Source organism: Aquarana catesbeiana, linkage group LG02, assembly GCF_042186555.1.
Source record: "Aquarana catesbeiana isolate 2022-GZ linkage group LG02, ASM4218655v1, whole genome shotgun sequence".
In the NCBI taxonomy this organism is placed as follows: Eukaryota; Metazoa; Chordata; class Amphibia; order Anura; family Ranidae; genus Aquarana; species Aquarana catesbeiana.
In genome coordinates, this window is record NC_133325.1 from 356,943,212 (window position 1) to 356,963,147 (window position 19,936).

General features: G+C 44.9%; 1 protein-coding gene and 1 pseudogene across 1 annotated transcript in view; both read left to right on the forward strand.

The window, feature by feature from the left end:
• Positions 1-19,936, forward strand: part of KSR1 (kinase suppressor of ras 1) — a 248,440-nt gene that overhangs the window by 32,121 nt on the left and 196,383 nt on the right. The gene's annotated exons all lie outside the window — the stretch shown is intronic.
• On the forward strand, positions 7,837-7,968 carry LOC141130812 (U2 spliceosomal RNA; annotated as a pseudogene).

Below are 19,936 nucleotides of genomic sequence, written 5' to 3' on the forward strand. Positions count from 1 at the left end.
ATGGGAATGTTTGACCATTCTTCCAGAAGCGCATTTGTGAGGTCAGGCACTGATGTGGACAAGAAGGCCTGGCTTGCAGTCTCCGCTCTAATTCATCCCAAAAGTGTTCTAGTTCCTCCACCCCAAACTCACTCCTCCATGTCTTTATGGACCTTGCTTTGTGCACTGGTCCAAATCATTTGGTGGCGGGGGAATTATGGTATGGTTAGTTTTTCAGGGGTTGGGCTTGGGCCCCTTAGTTCCAGTGAAGGAAACTCTTAAGGTGTCAGCGTACCAAGACATTTTGGACAATTTCATGCTCCAAACTTTGTGAGAACAGTTGGGGATAGCCAACTGTTCCCACAAAGCAGTTGTGTTCCAACATGACTGCTCACCAGTGCACAAAGCAAGGTCCATAAAGACATGGATGAGCGAGTTTGGGGTGGAGAAACTTTACTGGCCTGCACAGAGTCCTGACCTCAACCCGATAGAACACCTTTGGAAAGAATTAGAGCGGAGACTGCGAGCCAGGCCTTCTCGTCCACATCAGTGCCTGACCACACAAATGCGCTTCTGGAAGAATGGTAAAACCTTTTCATAGACACACTCCTAAACCTTGTGGATCGCCTTCCCAGACCAGTTGAAGCTCCTATAGCTGCAAAGGGTGGGCCAACTCAATATTGAACCCTACGGACTAAGACTGGGATGCCATTAAAATTCATGTGCGTATAAAGGCAGCTGTCACAATACTTTTGGAATATAGTATACCATACCTGGCCAATCCCCATATAAGCTGGAAATCATTGTAGTAAACTCCGCTACTATGGCGATCGCTGTTAGTTTCTGGGTCTCGTGATCAGCACGTGCCTGCTGCATTGTGAACGCTGGAGCTCAATGAATACCAAGCATTCTCTGATTGGACGAAGCGGGGTCTATAGTATAAGCATGCCATCCCCTCTGTTAAATAACATTATGTGCCTATGCTATTAAAAAAAAGGTGCTTATCTGTACCTTTTTTATATTAGAGCGTCTCCTAGTGCTCACGTGACTCCTTGGCTCTCTCCTGTTCCTGGTTGACAGCTATAGCGGAAGGGGCCGAGAACTTCTGCTGACGTGAGAGAGAGAAAGAGAGCCTGCTCTGAGGAGTCACGTGAGTGTCGGGGAGGGGATGGCATGCTTATACTATAGATATGATGGCAGGAGGGGAGGATCGTGGAGTGGAAGAAGCGGACAGGCAGGGAGGGTAGGAGGAGGAAGACAGGAGAGCAGAGAGGAGAGCTGCGGATGACGGAGGCAGGTAAACTGACCACGGTGTGAAGGCCAAGCAGTAATGATAAACTGTGGTCAGTTTACAGAGTGGAGGGCAGAACCAGGCAGGATCAGACAGGTATTTAGGTGATGGTTTTTTTTTTTCTCAGGGTAACAAACACTTGAAGAAAATAAACGGATTGGTAAGGCAGGACCGTGTCTTAGTGGTTATCACTTCTGCCTTGAAGTGTTGGGATCACCGTTTGAGGCCTGGTCAGGACAATTATCTGCATGGGGTTTGCATGTTCTCCACGTGCTTGCATAAATTACTTCTGTTTCCTCCCACACTCCTGGTACTGGTCTGGTAGGTTAATTGGAACATGTCTAAAATTGTCCCTAGTATGTATGAATGTGAGATAGGGTTCTTAGATTGTAAGCTAATTGAGGGCAGGGACTGATGTGAATGTACAATATGTAAAACTCTGCATAAATTGTAGGTGCTATAAAAATACCTGTAATAAAAAAACATGAGATCTGCTTTTATCAAATGAACTCCAATAAACTTTATATGTAGATTTCTGTAACTGTAGACAAGACAGTAGAAGTGTATTGTAGTATTGCATAGATAATGGGGGTAGGAACAGTTCTACAGATCTGTGCATAAACAGTTGTAGCAACTGACACCCTATGTCTGTGCAGATATTAGTCCTTGCATAAAAAGAACTATTCTTGCTTGTAATGCATATGTAAGAGCTCAGCAGCACATGTAAACCACATCAGAGAGCAGTGTCGTGAATAGAGCCTTCGTTCCAATAATTGTAGATGACGTTCTCACACATATGACTGCTTAACAGACAACTCATACTGAAAGCCAAAGCAACACTGGTGTTTGGACTCCGATAATGTGATAGGAGGACGGTTTGGCAGTTGCTCTAATTTTAAGTTTGAGGTTACAGATGGAGGTTGTGATGGAGGCTTATCCCATCCACATAAGAGATCCATGGGAGAATAAAACGAATTTGCCTTTATATCTTTTGTCGTTCAGTAAGACCCTTTTCACACTGGGGCCGCCAGTGCGTTAGTGGTAAAGTGCCACTCGTTTTAGCGGCGCTTTACCGCTGTTTAAGCGGTGCTTTTTGGCCGCTAGTGGGGCGCTTTTAAAAATTCCAAAACGCTTTTCGGGCACTTCGGAAGCACTGCCCATTCATTGCAATAGGCAGAGGAGGTGTGGGAGCTCTGTATACAACGCTCCCAAACTGCCCCAAAGAATGCTGCTTGCAGGACTTTTTTTTTTTTTTTTTTTTTTCTTTTTAACGTCCTGCCAGCGCAGCACCCCAGTATCATGGCTTTTACACTGGGACTGCAGGGGAGGCGTTTTTCAGGCGCTTTACAGGCACTGTTTTTTAGCCCAAAAACCTGAAAAACGCCCCAGTGTGAAAGGGGTCAATAGGCCTTTAAGGTTCAGTTTACACTGGATGCCGATGCGGCTCACAGCAGGGGTCCAGTGCGTCCTGGTTCATCATTTCCTTGAACCTGGAACAGACCAAAAGACGCACAGGGCTCCTGTACAAATTTTCCCCGGAGCCACATCAGATGTGTGAACTGGCTCCATAGAGGGCCGGTCAGATTCTCTCGCTATTGCGAATTGTTTGCAATAGTGTGAACCCAGCCTAATATAATTACAGGTACTTTATATAGCACTGTCAATTACGCAGCACTTTATATTATACAGTCACATCAGTCCCTGCCGGCAAGGAGCTTACAATCTAAGGTCCCTAACTCACATTCATACATACACATACCAGGGCCAATTTAGACAGGAGCCAATTACCTACAAGCAGGTCTTTTGGAGTGAGAGGAAACCCGAGTACCAGAGGAAACTCGGGCAGAACATGCAAACTCCAGTTGGGATTTGAACTGATGACCCTAGTGCTGCTAGACGGAAGTGCTAACCACTTAGCCACTGTGCTGCCCATGGTGTATGGGTACTCTATACTTTTCTCTTTGTCTTTATATAATCTGCTTGGAATTGTCAATGCATTCCCCCCCCCCCCCCCATACCTTTTATGTTGATGGATATCCTGGGTATGTGCTGGGTAAGGCTCAGTTCACACTACTTTGAGATGCAATTTTTGACACGATTTTCAGCGCAGTTATATATTGCGACTTTGGTTGCTTTTTGGGTGTGGCTTGCATATTCTATGTTGCCATTCACACTGTATTTTGCACCAGAATAATACAAGAACCTTTTCCAAAGTTGCACCGCATGGAGTTGCATTGATGTGAATGGGCGCTATTGAAAATTATGTGATTTTTATGTGCGATTCTGTGCGACCCAGGTCCTACCTGAAATCACACTAGTGTGAACCAGGCCAGCCAGAGTGCAGACATTGCAAACAAACGGTAATGATGATAATATCATCACATACATATACATTATTTGCTGTTTTTTCTACAAAACAAAAAAAAATAGAAATAAAATAAATCTCCATGTTTTACTTTTGAAAGTGTCCCCCAGCTGTGCTGACACACTCCCCATTCTGTATGGTCTCATTGTGCCAGGGGGTCCCCTAGCAGTCCCCTCCATGTGCATGCTCCTGTTCTGTACTGAAACTTTACATGTAGTGTTCTGAGCACAGCGCACACAGGCAGCCCGAGAGGGACACACACAATAAAAGCCACACTTCTCCTCCACAGCAGTGACTGGCAGCATCTCTGCATCCCCGACACTGCCTGTGTGTGTGACGCTCAGAACTCTGCATGAACAGTTGTAGTACGGAGCAGGACATAGTGGGGTCTCCTATGGGACTGCATAAGTCCCGGTAGCACAGGGAGAACATGTGGGGGAGATTTACTAATGCTGGAGCACTCAGAATCTGGTGCAGCTGTGCATGGTAGCCAATCGGCGTCTTCAGCTTGTTAAATCTCATGCCAAATCGCAGCCTATTACCGACAACGGCACTGACCCAATCGGTGCGACACCGACCTTGTGGCGCCGCACTGATTTCCAAAAGTAGTTTTTGGACTACTTTTGGCGACTTCGAGGGCGATTTCAATAGACATCTGTGCATGAACCCGCACAGATATCTTTCAAATCACCCCCTTGAACCCGCACTGAAATGCAGGTTTGAAATCAAAATTTCAAACCTGCGTTCAGTGTGAACAGAAGCTGATTGATTTCTGTGCAGAGCTGCACCAGATTTTGCACTCTCCAATCTTAGTAAATCTCCCCCCCATAGATTGAAAAGGTGTGTCAGTGCAGCACAAAAATTTCAAAAGTAAACGCAGAGGAGGAAAAAACACCAATACATGTAAGTTTTATGGGGGAAAAAAAGAAGACTTTAAAAAGTTATTAAACCCAAAACAAAAAATGTATTCTATTATAGCTTACCAATCATTAGATGTGGTGGTTGCATCAGTTTTATTTTCTTTGGCTTTTTTCTCTGTTTTCACCTTGTGATCTGGCCAGTAATGCATCTTCGGTATTAGTGAGACACAACTCTGGAGGAAAGAGCACAGGAGGCACATCAGACAGACAGCAGCATTGTCAGTCGGGGGGGGGGGGGAGTAGTGTTAAATGTATTAACAGATTTAAATACACTAACAAATTCAAAAATTCAAGCCAATCTACAACTCGCACCTTTTATAAGCGTTTTTTTCCTTTTTGGGATAAAGGATTTGCATGAATAAATATAAGCTGATCATTTTAATCACCCCTGCCAGTGTTAAGCAGTTTGTCTCATCCATGTAAACTGAGACCTTCTTCTGGAGAGCTTGTGTTTTTGAAAATCGACAGACTTGCTGGCTGGGTCACTAAATGAAAATAGAAGAAAAGCCTCAAAAAGGAAACTAATGCAGCCATCACATCTAATATTTGGTAAGCTGCAATAAAATGTTTGCTTTTTAGTTTAATACTGCTTTAATGTCATTTTAATAAAGTGTCCTGGATATTGGGGTTCCTGGGATGACGTCCCTGAAAGTCAATGAGGATGCCTGCAGGTTTTTGAAGGTGTCTGCTGACCAGCCCTTGAGTCAGTTCACCATGTTCTGCAAGATCACAGATCACAGATCTTTTCAGTCGCGTGTTTTAACGCCAAAGCGCTTGGAAAAACTCCTCAGGGGTCTAACAGAATAGACATATACTGTAGCGTAGTTAGGTCTTCGATGTTGTAGCATTCCATGTCAATCTTGGAACAGGTGTTCTGTTTAGAAATGACTGCTGCAATATTCTTCTGTCTCCAAGCGATGTACACAGACCTTGTATCCGTATCATGTCTAGAATTCCAAGGTTATCATCGAGGAAAGGCCTTGCATTTTGTTTCCTAGAAGTGGAAGTTTTGTGTTCCTCATCCTTTTTTAGAATGTATTTCCATAGTTGGCAAAAGGCTGATCTAAAATAGTATTTTAAATGTAGAATTACAGCACATTATGTATGGAACTCTTTTCTAATTCAACCTTGCTGGAGTCGGTGTATTATTTAAAGCGTTTTTTAACTTTATTTATGACAGGGTGGCACAGTGGTGTAGTGGATAGCACTTTTCGCCTAGCAGTAAGAAGGGTTGCTGGTTTGAATCCCAACCATGAGACTACCTGCCTGGAGTTTGCATGTTCTCCCTGTGTCTGCGTGGGTTTCCTCCGGGTACTCCGGTTTCCTCCCACACTCCAAAGACATGCTGGTAGGTTAATTGGATCCTGTCTAAATTGTCCCTAGTATGTATGAATGTGAGTTAGGGACCTTAGATTGTAAGCTCCTTGAGGGTAGGGACTGATGTGAATGTACAATGTATATGTAAAGTGCTGTGTAAATTGATGGCGCTATATAAGTACCTGAAATAAATAAAATAAATAAATGTCTCAGTGGAAAGGCTTTTAGGGTATTGCTATAAACCGCGTCTTAATTAATGTTAAGCTCAAATAGAATTCAGTTTGATAGTCCCTGTTGGGGCCCATTTACACAGGTGTCCAAAATGCTATGTTTAAATACATACAGTGTATAGTTTTGTACGCATCTAAAAGGTAGCATTGCAGGAATAAATGGAGACATACACACAGCAGTGTCCACAAACAAAAATGTGGTTGGCTGCGGGACTATACACAGGGTGCAGTGCGGCTCCTGTATGTGCGGTGGGGAGCTGGCTATGAAGCCTCAAGAAGTCAGACGGCTTCCCACAGTTAGCATGGCAGCGTTGGGGACCTGAAGACCGGCGAAGAACTGGCCCAGGTGAGGACAGTGCTGGATCCCTGGACAGGTAAGTGTCTTTTTTATTCGGTCAGCAGCTACAGTATTTTGAGACTGAAGAACCCTACTGTCTGCCACAAGAGTGGTCACTTTGTATATATGTGATATGTCTCTGTTACATGACTGCTGAGGAGCATAGGCTTGAAGCCATAAGACAATCATATTGACCAATAACTTTGCCCAGTAAATGACACAAGACAGGTTAAAGTGGATCTGCACCTGCTACCCCCTTACCTTAAGGTGGTATCTGCAGGTATCAGATACTCAGCCACCCAGCGGATCCAGCGATGTCACGCTGAGATCTTATAATCCCCGAGCAGTGCTCTGTCCTGTGCCAGCATGTTCATTCCGATGTCATCGAGAGGCCCGCCGGCTCTTCCTGGTTCAGCGGGTGGGCCTCCTGATGACGCGCCGATAGGCCCGCCCCTTTCTCATTTTCTGAATGGAAGGCTATGCCTCCTGGGATTTGTGACATGCATATCCCGGGAGGCACAACGGGTAGTCTGCACATCATTCCCCTAAGGCGACTGATGTGCATGGGGAGGCTGGGCTGGACATTTTTAGAAAAAAAAAAAACGTGCACTACTTACAGAGGATGAAAAGAGGAGTGGAGTGGAGTGAAGGGAAGTAGTGGAAGAGGGTGAACGTCCGCGTTAAGTTGGAAAGGGCAAGGCCACAGCTTTATTTAAATTTGCTTCCAACAGTGTTCCAAAATTAAACATTTAACCAGCGCCAGGCACAGTTGTACTGTAGATAGACATTGGACCGAAAAATAGCCTATTAAAGGAAACCTTTTTACGCTGGCAAGTTCCGAACTTGAGGAAACCGTGGCAACCGACCTGAAAGAAAACGAACAGGGCGGGCAACTCTTCTTCCCTGTTCTTCAGCTGGTGAGTGATGAATTTACCTCAGAGTAGAGTTTAGGCCCTGTCCCCTCACTTTGTGACCAAGCAGCCAATCATTTTGCATGCTCCAGTTTGAATGCTTGTCCACGCCTGGTAACAGAGCTATGCTCCCTGTAGTCAAAGCTCCGCCTCCCTATTGGGTCAAGAGGCCTACATTGGTCCCGCTTGGACCAATGTAACTATGCATATATACCATACCTGGCTGTTGCCTCTGGAAGCTAGAAATCATTGAGGTAGACACTGCTACTCCAGTGACCTTCACTTGTTTCCAGGTGCTGAGCAGCTGCCCTGCTGCATTCTGAACACAGGAGGTTGGCTGCTTGACATGGACTCCATTGAGAGAATGCTTTACATTTTCTCAATGAATGCGAAGTGTTCTCTGGACGAGGTGGAGCTGCTTCGCTTCTTCACCTCATCCAAATAAAGAACACTTTGTATTCACTCAATTAATGCAGTGTTCTCTGAATTGCTTCTCGGCCTTTTGGCTAAGATCAAGTGTAGTATCTGTTCTTATCAGTTCCCAGGAGGTGGCGCTTGCTTCCGTCCCTGATCTATGGCGAAATAGAGACAGGATTGCGGTTGCTATGCAAAGCCTGCTGGAGTGAAGGTGACCTGGAGCGGTTCGTAGCCGAAAGGGAAGCCTTCTGATGGGAATGGAGAACCACGGGGTCTGAACCGGAGGGTCGGGACCCTGGCCTTCTGGCCTGGATTGGGGCGGATCTCCGGACAGTTATTCGGGAGAGAGCACTTCCCTCTTGAATGGGTGGGGGGAGTGGTTAGTACTTCCCGAATGTAATTAGGAGGGAGTGATGGGAGCGACGGCAGAGCCTGATGGTAAAGGGCTCTTTTCCGGCTTCCTGATCTCCATATCCTTCTTGTCTGTGGTGGGGTCTGCTGTGGTCTGGGTTGGGGGATCAGGGATGCTTCGAAAAGCCAGTGGTGAATGTGCCCCTGAAGTGGCAGTTCAGGGGTGCCGTATAGTCACGGTGTGAAAGCACTTGATTTTATGGCACCATGGTCACTTCACCACAACACACGTTTTTCGCACCTGCCTCTTGGGCCGGGCCTTTTGGCCAGGACCAGGGGAAATTGTTATGCCTGGCCGGAGGGCCATCCATTGTATTGCACAATGGCCACTTTCACTCTCCCCTCTCACTATCTTCCCCACTCTTTGCTTTATCCCTGACATTTTTGTCTTTTTTTGGTTGTTATGTATACACGTTTTGTCACTGTGTGGCGAGTAGGGTGTGGGTCCTCAGGTCTACTCTGAAAGTCTTGGGAGGGGGTGGACATAGGCCTTTTGGCTTGGTTCGCCCTCTCCTTGGAGGGGTCTCTCTTCGGGAGAGCCCCACTGTACTTGGGTTGGTCTGCCTTGGCAGTGTTTCCAGTTGTGGGGGTCCGCCTGGTTTCTGCCAGATGGACCCTTTGTCTGAGTACCTCAGTCCCTGTCTGGAGCCTAACGCCCCGGGGGATCAGGGTAAGGTCCTTCCCTAGTGGAGGACTCTGTACACCCGTTGCATGTTTTTGTGTTTCACTCTTTGTGTGGGCACTTTTTTTTTGGCACCGGGTGGAAGTTTTTGAGGTGTGTTTTAAAGAGAAAAAAAAAAAGTGTTCTCTGAATGGCTTCCATGCCTTGGAGCCAACCTCCTGTGTTCAGAATGCAGCAGGGTAGCCGTTCAGTGCAGGACCTGGGGCCAGGAATGTCATATACATTTTATACATTGGTTCAAGCTGGACCATGTATAAAAAAAATTTCCAAAACTGAAATTCATCTTAAAACCTATTCGTCCACCTCAGAACCTTTTAGGCCCCGTTCACATTTGAGTGTTTGGCAGCTCAAAGCTACAAAATGCTTGAAATACTAAATCCAGTGGTTTTCATTGTGCTTGTTCGTTCCCAAGCTTATTGATGCTTCAAGGTTTTAGCTCCAAAAAATAAAACTTCTTTTTAAGCTTCAAGCATTTATGGTCCCAACTGAAAAAATGTGTGGAAAAAATGCACCAAACCACACAAAGTGTGCTTTTTTTCTATAGTAGGCCATCTTTCTATTTAGGCAAAAAAAAAAAAAAAAAAGCGCCTCAGACTCCCCTAAAACGCACAAAATGCCCATACAAACTAAAAAAAAAAAGCTCATGCCACAAAAACTAAAGGAAACAACAGTATGCCTACATTTCCAAAGAAAACTGCAGTTGGAAGGCATCCATGGAACTCCAGTTATATGATAAGATTTTGATTATGTCATCCAGCCATGAATAACTCTTGTTTGTATTATGTTCTTTTATGTAATTCCACAGTCTATTCACTGCTATAGAAAGTGAACAGTCTTAATGGTCTTAGTTGACAGGTAGAGGGGGGGTTGCTTCCTTGCAATAAATTACCAATTTGCTACAGTACAACACTGAAACGCACGCTTCTATTCTGTGCAGAAGAGCTTTTTTCTTTTTTAAATGACATGTTCAAACAATCAAACTACTGTATTATGTTTCACTGTGTGGGTGAAATTGCATTGACAAATCCTGACATGTTTAGCAATTTTGTTTTAAATGGCTTATCACTTGAAATGCATTTATCTTGCTCTTGGAAACGTAGCGATATCACAGCATTGGCTTTGATAGGGAGTGCTGTAATTTTTAAAAAAATATATATTATACTCCTTTCTTAATGCATAGAGTTTCTTCTTTCACCATTCAGAGATCAGATCTGCCACATTTTTTTTGTTGGTACTCAGTAAGAGTTAGAACATCTGTCTTTTGTTTTTGCTGTCTGTGTACCAGATGGGGAAATTGGTCCTTACTTCGTTTTCTCCTGTCGCTGCGACACGAGGTGAAGAAAAGCTCAAAAATAGACGCACAAAGAGGGTTACATGGAGTACTTAAAGTGGAACTAAACGCTTATTGACAACTCGCACGTATAGGTGTGTGTGTGTGTGTGTTTATTTTTTTTAATTTTTAAGTGCAACTCCACTTTTTGTTGAGGAAAAAACATTCCCCTCTGGGTGATCTATGTACATTGCAAGCATTTTGTTGCAGATTCCTACCTTTTGTTATTCTGAAGAAATAGCTGTTCCTCTGTGCTGAGTGGGTCTAATGGGAGTGGTTTCAGAATTATCAAACAGCTGTGGCTCCTGCAGGGCACTAATGAGGAAACCTGCTGGGCCTGCATCCTTTTGACGTGATTTCCTGTTGGGAGTATCTCACCAAAAATGTTGCAGGGGATGCCTGATATCTGACTTGTATGTTAGTGTAGACTTTTGGGAAAATCAGTGAGCCAATCACACAAGCAGGAAATGTGTCTGGGGCGTGTTCAGTACACATTTTGTGCTCAGAACACCTCTAGGTAGCCATATTACATTGTATTTTCAGAAAATGTCAGAGCTGCAGATTGAAAAGGAAAGGTAATCTTTAATAACATTCAATTACAATATGACTCATGTCGCAATTGTATTCGCTTTATTTTTTTCTTTATTTTTTTTTCCCCTCAAAAGTGGAGTTACCCTTTAAATACCCTTCTTACCTGTATTGGAGAATTTATCTTCAAAATACATACATTACTTGCCTGCACAAAAAAAATCCAGCGTTGTCCCACTGTTCAAACGCATATATATTTTATATATTTGTGTGTATATATATATATATATATATATATATATATATATATATATATATATATATATATATATATATATATATATATATATATATATATATATATATATAATAAATAAATAATTGTTGCTTTTCTTGTTTATAGCGCAAAAAATAAAAACCGCAGAGGTGATCAAATACCACCAAAAGAAAGCTCTATATTTGTGGGGAAAAAAACATAAAAATTTCATTTGGGTACAGTGTTGCATGACCGCGACAGCTCTGAAAACTAAAAATTGGTCTGGGCAGGAAGGGGGTAAAAATGCCCTGTATTGAAGCAGTTAATGTGATTGTGTTCTGCCAGTAGGGAGGGCTCCCTATTGTCAGAACACAAAAGCACTGTGGAAGGGATCCCCCCCTCCCAACAACACTGACTGTGATGGGGGAATCAAGTGATTTTCTTTCCTTACACCCGTGGTGAAAGCTGCTGTAGACATGAAAAGCACTGGATTGAGTGAGGTAAGTATAAGGTGGGGTTAGGGGGCCAGAACATTTTATATCTTAATGCAGGCTTTAGAACCACTTAGGTTGATGAGCCAGGGTGAAAGAACCCATCCCGGACTTCCCTTTTTAGATGAGTATGTTCCTCACTGTTGGCCACTGGATGGGGCAGACTTTAGTTGTGCTGTTTTGATCGGTTGCTTGATTACTGTTGCTGTACAGAAGCAGGTCAGATAGAATGTAACTCTAAAAGGGTCATGTGTTCTTTCACTTTTGCAATCGCAAGCAAGCTGGCTGTTATAAAGAGCTGGAAATACTGAAAAAAACATTAAAAAAAGGGATGGACCGAGGATATGCACACATTTTCAAAGTAAAGGAAAAAAAACATTTTTTTTTTTTTTTTTATTATGTTATGAATGTGACTATCGTACTCTTTAATTCTCAACCTTTTTGTTTTAGCTCAAAACGGAATAAAAGTAGTAGTGCAAAACACATGCCCTACTTGCAGTACTGACACAGACCATCTTAATTGCCAGTTTTTGCTTTACATCATTCAGATGATTTTTTTACATTTCCATAAAACATGCAGAGCTTATAGTCAGAACTGTTTGAAACTTCTGCTATATCAGGGGATCATTTTATACAGTGATCTGAAAGGCTAGCTGCGGGTAGAGTGGGTATATTCAGGCACAGACTGGCAAGTCTGCCATTCATTTGTTTGTACTGGTCAAATGAATGACTTGTTAGTTGATGATTTTTGTAAATGAACAGCCAGAAATTCCTGGAGGAAGCAGCTGCATATTTACAGCTTCCTTCTTCGCTCTCAGCCTACCTTCTTCCTTTGCTCTTCATGCGTTGCCAACAAGCTATCCGTTTTAACAAATAAAAGCTCTGTTAACTCGCCCTGTTTCTGTACACCTGCAAACTGAATAAATCCTGACTCTGCAAATATCATACATGGAAAACACAGCTGTCCAAAGACTGACTCTTTACATGGACCTTATGTGTTCATCCTTATTTTTAGGCCTGAGTGTCGGTGTGCCAATTTGTCTTGAGTTTGCCAGTTCCTTTATTGGAGCTACAAAAGATGTGGTTCCTGTTTAGGATTAATGTTTTATCTAATAATCTATGGTAGTGTCTGACACATCCAGTCACTATGTATTGTTTGACCTACAGAGAGGAGGATCGTGTACTAAAAATCAGTCATTTTTAAATGATGATGTAATATTGTGCAGTAAAAATGGGTAAGTCATTCTTCTGCACTGTAACCTTTAGCAGGAAAGCAGTTGGTAAACCTCTTGAGCTTGTCATCTTCCTGTTTTCTGTGGCCTCTTTATACGTGCTTTGACCGGTGCTGAAATACTACCATCTTGATTTAAAGTGGTTGTAAGCCTCAGACGTGAAATGTGAACAAAGCTTATCCCCTTATAGTGTATACGTGTCTTTCATTTCATTTCTATCTGCTGCTTCGTTCCTCTGCTGTCTGCATAAATCACTTGTGACAAGTTCTCCTGACACCAAGAGAACAAAGGTGACTGGGAAAGACCTCCAGCAGATTGCCAGCCTCAGCTCTGTTCCTTTGTGCTGTGTGTGTGTGCGCCTCTTCCCTCCAGTCAGCTATCAGAGCTCTCCTCGCTTAGCTCTGCAGAGTGCAATTTCAGTTCTCCGCCCCCTTTTTTCTGACAGCTCAGAGAAGCTTTCTAAATTCTAGACTTTGGCTGTAGAGATGAGAAGACTGCAGATAAAAAGGTACAGCTTATGGAGGAGGATTTGTTTCATCTCTGTATCCCCTGAGGCTAGTCACTTCACTAAGTTTTATATGTAGGGGTTTACAACCACTTTAAAATCATTCAGACAAGAAGTTATTCTAGCATGCCAGGAACAGCAATCAGCACTAGCCCATAGTAGACAGCCGTGGAGCTTCCTTCAGCTGCTCACCCTGCCCAAAATAATGAAGTCCTATACCTGTATGCTCTTGCTAATCAACATTTTTCACATTTCTCACTTTCACACATCATTTTTTTCCCCTTTTTTGTGCTCTGCACGATCAAATGAAGTATGCAATCATTTCCTGCAATATAAACTTCCACTTCTCACTTTAGTGGCTCAAGCCATAATGGCCTAGGCTTTGAAGCATTTCAGGGTCAGATTGTCTGGAGACTTTCTAGTCGTGTTTGTAATTAACCTGTGGTTTAGCTGACACTGTCTGAGCCAACCAAACTGCTGGTGTGAAATGACAAGGGTGCATGACTTGTATGGCACATAGCACAAGTGTTCAGGAATGCTGGGGATAATAAACACCTCTTTTTTACATTTTGTAAGTTTCAGGTATTTGTAGAATAGAAGAGTGTAGGGTATGACAGCAGGCGGTATGTGCAGGAGAGGAGTGTGGAAGGTATGACAGCAGGCGGTATGTGCAGGAGAGGAGTGTGGAAGGTAGGACAGCAGGCGGTATGTGCAGGAGAGGAGTGTGGAAGGTAGGACAGCAGGCGGTATGTGCAGGAGAGGAGTGTGGAAGGTATGACAGCAGGCAGTATGTGCAGGAGAGGAGTGTGGAAGGTATGACAGCAGGCGGTATGTGCAGGAGAGGAGTGTGGAAGGTATGACAGCAGGCGGTATGTGCAGGAGAGGAGTGTGGAAGGTATAACAGCAGGCGGTATGTGCAGGAGAGGAGTGTGGAAGGTAGGACAGCAGGCGGTATGTGCAGGAGAGGAGTGTGGAAGGTAGGACAGCAGGCGGTATGTGCAGGAGAGGAGTGTGGAAGGTAGGACAGCAGGCGTTATGTGCAGGAGAGGAGTGTGGAAGGTATGACAGCAGGCGGTATGTGCAGGAGAGGAGTGTGGAAGGTATGACAGCAGGCGGTATGTGCAGGAGAGGAGTATGGAAGGTATGACAGGAGGTGGTAGTTGTTTGTCTTCTCCTCCAAGTTTTCCTTCTCATTGGGCGACAAGGGTCGCATGAGAGGCCTTCCCCAGGGTGCGTCTTTCTGGGCTATGCTAGGCACCTTGTACAGAGTCGCTTTTACTACACATGGGGTACTTTTGCTTTGTGCCATTTTTTTTCTCAATGCTCTGGGACAAGGCTGATACTGCCGTGGGGGAAAATGGACCTTAGGACAGACCTCTGCTTTAAGAGCTGAACGTACACCGCACACTGTTGCCATAACTGTTCTCCAGATAACTCAGGTTCCCGTGCCAATATACACCTTCTCACTCCCGGTAATGGTATGGGGTCCTGCTGTGTACATAGCTCGGGCTTCATGCGTAATTCACCTAACTCTTTCATACCTGGACACAGGTTGGGGGCCTCTGCTCCCGGTTTCTATGAGATGGACCGCTTACGGAGAGAGTGCTGACAACTACTCCCTCCTGCAAGAGGCTTTCCCGCCTATCTCAGGCACACCTTTAACAGGCTGCTTTGTTAAACTTCTGTTACCCTTGGTAACCACTTGTCTTCACACTACTCCACACTGATGTCTTCATAACCCAATGTGGTTAAGACCCACTCGGTAAACTATGTATGCCGGTTACTTGCTGTACACCCATTTTCAATGACTTCAGACCAGGCAAAGAGAGCATTTCAAACGCTTTACTTAGAGGAGTGCAAAAAGCAATTGCAGAGTCCAAGATTGAAAGCCACAATGCCTCCCTAACTCTCTAACTCTAACTACAGGCTGTGTGCTGCCCCAGCAATTCTGCAAAGGTAGACTCTATTACACGAACACTATCAGAGGCATTCTTCCAGAGCTGGTGTCTTCGGGGCAAACCCCAGGTTCTGATGGCTTTATATCCAGGCAGTGGTAAGCTACATTCTTCTGTTCTTTGCTGGTGTCATTCTCTGTTTCATTCCCTTATGGGCATCAGACCTAATGTGGGTCCTGGACTTCTCGGATAAGGACCTTTTGTAGCTTCTTCACTGGATCTCTTTCGGGGGCCTCCTTATACCAGACCACTGTCCCATATTTGTATATGACAGGATTAGTGGGCCACACCCATAGAAGAACCCGGCAAAAGACCAAAGAACCAGGAAAGGCAATAACTCCTACCCTCCCAGCCGGGACGGAATATAACTGGCATATGAACCCGCTTTCTGTTATGTGCAGGAGTAAAGTGAGTGTGGAGAGTATAACAGCAGGCGGTATGTGCAGGAGTGGATTGCAGAGGGTATGACAGCAGGTGGTATGTGCAGTAGAGGGGTGAGAAGGGCATGCCGGAGGGCAGTATGTGCAGGAGAGTAGTGCACATGATATGATAGCCAGTACTGTGTGGAGGTTATGACAGCAGGCCAGTATGTGCAAGAGAGGAGTGCCAATATGGTATGATGGCCACTGGTGAGTGCAGAGGGTTCTTAAAAAAGGAGCTCCGGTCCTTTTTTAGCTGCTGACTTTTAATATTAGGACAGTTACCTGTCCAGGAGTTGTCCACACCCAAGCCAATTCTTCATCTTGGGTAAGGGAAACTGGCAATGAAGCCATTTTGGTTTCACAGCCAGTTTCCTACTGTGCATGCGAGAGCCACATTGCGCTTTTTGAGTGGTCCAGCAGTCTTCTGGGACGTGTGTTTCCTAGGTAAGGGGGGCCAAACATCCTCAGAGACCCGGAAGTGGGAGCAAGTACCTGTCAGAACCTGGTACGTGCTCCCCATCGAAAAGTGTCAAATGTAGGGGGGAGATGCAAACAAGCAGAACTTCTTCCCCTTTTGAATGAAGTGCTGCTTTAAGAGCAGGTAACTGCTAGTTGTGTGGATACATGCGGACAGCAGCAGTGTCTATCGGCATGTCATTGCTTCGCACAGGCTACCCATCCTCAGCTGTCCACAACCATCTGATTCTATTCGCAAGAATCCACTATTGCTTGCTGCTGGAATCCACCGTTGGGAACTTTTCAGAGGCGGCTCTCTAATTAGGTCAATTAGGCGGTCGCCTTAGGCCTCGTACACCCAGGGGCCTTGCAGCTGATTAATTTGCCTGACAAGTGCAGGAGTGGGAGGGAATGTCCCCCAGTCGGTGTCCCCATGGCCGTCTCTCGGACCACTACTACTTTTACCCCTGCCAGGGGCAGACTGTTCACTTCAGCACAGCATTGCCATGGGTTATGTCCCAGGGTCAGTGAGTGGATCCATGTACTCCCCTCCCCCGACTCATCCTCTTCTGCCGGGCTCTGCGGATCTCCTGCCGTGTGCAGAGCCCGGATAATGCCAGCAGCGGCTAAGCAGCTCTCACTCTGCTCCACTCCACTCCACTCTACTCTGCTCTCACTCTGTCACTGCCAGACCAGGCACCTGGCGATCATCGGGGAGACTGTCTGCCGCCGGAGCTTCAAGGTACAGAATGGTAACGGTCCTGCCCGATACTGACACATCCCCTGATGTCACCCCCTGACCGAGGGTGCTCTGATAATCACTGCTGCCAGCCACCCCACACACAGCCCGGATGATATGTATGCCATCTGGCATATGATGGCACCTACTGACCCCCTGTCATCACCATTCTCTTCCTAATCATCTCCCTGTGCCTGACATCCCACCCCCTGTAATCTTCATCTCCCCTGCACCCGTCTGCCAGCTTCCCGTCCCCTGTCATCTTCATTGCCCTGCACCCATCTGCCAGCTTCCCACCCCACCCCCTGTCATCTTCACCCACCTGCACCCATCTTCCAGCTTCCCACCCCAAACCCTGTCATCTTCATTCACTGCACCCGTCTGCCAGCTTCCCACCCCACACCCTGTCATCATCATCCCCTTGCCAGCTTCCCACCACCCAATCCCCTGTCATTTTCATCCCCCTACACCCGTCTGCCAGCTTCCCACCATCCCACCCCCTGTCATCTTCATCCCCCCTGCACCCGTAATTATAATCGGTAATTGGTTAGAGAAAATTCTAGAAACTGTGAATTCATAGTTCATTTCAGGATTTAAGGCTTTTAACCACTTCAATACAGGGCACTTTCACCCCCTTCCTGCCCAGGACAATTTTCAGCTTTCAGCGCTGTCACATTTTGAATGACAATTGCGCGGTCATGTAACACTGTAATCAAACTACATTTTTATCATTTTCCCACAAATAGAGCTTTCTTTTGGTGGTATTTGATCACCGCTGGGGTTTTTATTGTTTGCTAAACAAACTAAAAAACGCTGCAATGTTTGAAAAAAAAAAACGAAAACGTTTTTCTTTGTTTTTTGTTATAAAATTTTGTTTTCTTCACTGACGGGCACTAATGAGGCGGCACTGATAGGCGGTATTGATTGGCACTGATAGATGGCACTGATGAGGTACTGACAGGTTGTATTGATGGGCACTGACAAGGGGTTTCTGATGGGGCACTGACTGGCAGCTGATGGGCACTTATTGGCATGGTTTGTGGCACATTTGATGGGCACTGATCGGCCAAGATGGGCGGCACTGATCGGCCGAGATGGGCGGCACTGATTGGCACTGACAGGCAGCACTGGCAGGTGGCACTGATGGACACTAATAGATGGCACTGATGGGCACCACTGATAATGAGGTACTGACAGGTTGTATTGATGGGCACTGGCACTGTTGTGGGCACTAACAGGGGTTTGTGATGGGGCACTGACTGGCAGCTGATGGGCACTCTTTGGCATGGTTTGGGGCACATTTGATGGGCACAGATAGGCAGCACTGATGGGTGGCACTGATCGACACTAATAGATGGCACTGATGGGCAGCACTGATGATGAGGTAATGACAGGTTGTATTGATGGGCACTGTTGTGGGCACTGACAGGGGTTTTTGATGGGGGCACTGACTGGCAGCTTATGGACATTTATTAGCATGGTTTGTGGCATATTTGATGGGGCTGTGCTGATAATCAATGTGCTGATTATCAGCACAAACCCCCCCCCCCCTCTGACGGGGAGAGCCGCCTCTGGACCTTTTTATAGGATGTGTGAATGAGACCTAAGGGTTGTATTTAGGGGATCATTTTAAATTCATGCTAATTAATTAGACCTTGCAGGTGCGCTACATTGTTTTCCAGAATCATTAATATTAAACAACTTGTCAGATATATGGAAAATGCCAAGCCCATTTTCATCCGGAATTATTGCCCCATTTCTCAAGACTAATCGGAATGTAATATCTGTGGGTATATTTATTAACTTGCTTTGTGTCTTTGATGTCCGATGTTCTGTGTAAAATGCTATGGAATTTATTGACGCTTTTTGGATTTATTTTTCAGCCTGCATGATCACTTTAATTTAGCAGGAGCTCAATAGAATATTAGATACATGATTATCTTGCTGTTGGGCTTTACAAGTGCTCTTGTCATACTTGAAATGGTGTAAGACTGCTGAGGAGTTCACTATGCAGAGTGCAGCCCACAGGATGTCTTAATTAGCTGTTGTGCTAGGCCGCAATAACCAGTCCTATAATGTTTTCCTTGTTTTAGATGTCTACTGCTGATTGATTGTTCTGTTGAATGGTCATCTGCTGTAGAGATGAGCTTTGCTTCACTGCGATATTATTGTAGCTTTCTTTTGCTTTTGTCAAATGGCACAGCTTTTTTATCATTTGATGATAAATATTTTTTGGCTTTGTATTCGAGTACTAAATTACAAAAAATTTTTTTGAAAGATAACGCACTCCGTCAACCTGTGTTCATGAACCCCCAGGCCTTTCATTAAAGTATTACTAAACCCACAACAGTAAAATCAGTCTGTATATGCACTAAAGCATGCTTGTTATACTCACTGTGGAACCTAAGGGGTTAATCCTCTGCATTGTGTAAAAAGGCTTTTTGATCCTGTCTTCTCTGATCCTCCTTTTTCTTTTCTTGTCCCCAATTCATCTGCTGATAGCACAGAGCCCTAGGAGGCACTCTGCACTTGCTCTTTTTGGTGTGTATTGCTAGAGAGGTTTTTTCTTTCTTTTGGGAGGGTGCATGTAATCAGCACAGGGGCCAATCAGCACTGTCTAGACAGAGGGTCAGGGGTCATGCAGCCTCATAGGACAGTCAGAAGAGAATGAAAACTCCTCCTACAAGATTTAGCCAGTGCTTGGCTGGGCACTGATAGAAGTCACAAGACTGCTATATACTGCCGATGAGAAAAGATATTTAGCAGTTTAAATGTACTAAAATAATTGCAATGCCATGTTCTGTGTACTGTGAGAGGCCAGATATAGTGAATGCAGGATCCTGGGCTTAGTAACATTGACAAATCTGTTTACATTGACAAATCAATGTTAATTGTCCTACCAGCTTGATGTGCAAAGTTTCATGAGCAAAACACATCCTTATTGGCATAAAGCTGAATGCTATTTGGGGGGGGGGGGGGGGAGATACAGTCCAAACTTGAAGATTAAAGGGGTTGTAAAGGGTTTTTTGTTTTTTTTAAAATAACAAACATGTAATACTTACCTCCACTGTGCAGCTCATTTTGCACAGAGTGGCCCCGAACCTGGTCTTCTGGGGTCCCTCGGCGGCTGTCTCAGCTCGTCCCCGCAAGAACTAAACATCT